Here is a 552-nt window from a genome sequence, read left to right on the forward strand (position 1 = left end):
AGCATATGCTTATTTTTGAAAATATGTTTGTATCTCTTTTCGGTGTAGGAGCTGGTAGGACCAATCCAATTGTCAGGGCGGGCTTAATACGATGATGGACAGATAATCCACAGTAACGTAACGAACGTGAGAATACGCATGCCCACGTAGCCCTGCACTGTGCATGCTCATATGACGGTTCTACCGAGGTCCGTAGCTGTAATAATGGATATAACTAATGCTTGAAATTTACCATGTGTATCATGATATATTCTATTTATACATCCGTGGTATTATCTTATGATACATCCGAGGGATGTATGGATGTATTTATGCTGTAAAGCCTGTAACGTGGATGTAAAGTTATTAGCGTTTTCCAAACTGCCGGGACTATTGGCTAGTAGCTACAGTAGCTGACATCAGCAGTAGCTAGCATTACATACTCCGTTGCTCTGATTGGTTGTAGGTCTATCCAATTAAGTGCAGAGGCATTTTCGGTTGAAACACGCCCCATAATCACAGCCCAATAGCGCAGTAGCAGTCTCATATTATGACTAGAATTTAAGTGTGACG

At 41.5% G+C, this 552-nt stretch overlaps 1 protein-coding gene across 3 annotated transcripts in view; it reads right to left on the reverse strand.

The window, feature by feature from the left end:
- The window catches only part of brip1 (BRCA1 interacting helicase 1), an 88,537-nt gene that overhangs the window by 67,600 nt on the left and 20,385 nt on the right, over positions 1 to 552 (reverse strand). The window lies entirely within an intron of this gene.

The sequence above is a fragment of the Etheostoma spectabile genome, chromosome 3, assembly GCF_008692095.1.
Source record: "Etheostoma spectabile isolate EspeVRDwgs_2016 chromosome 3, UIUC_Espe_1.0, whole genome shotgun sequence".
Taxonomy (NCBI): domain Eukaryota; kingdom Metazoa; phylum Chordata; class Actinopteri; order Perciformes; family Percidae; genus Etheostoma; species Etheostoma spectabile.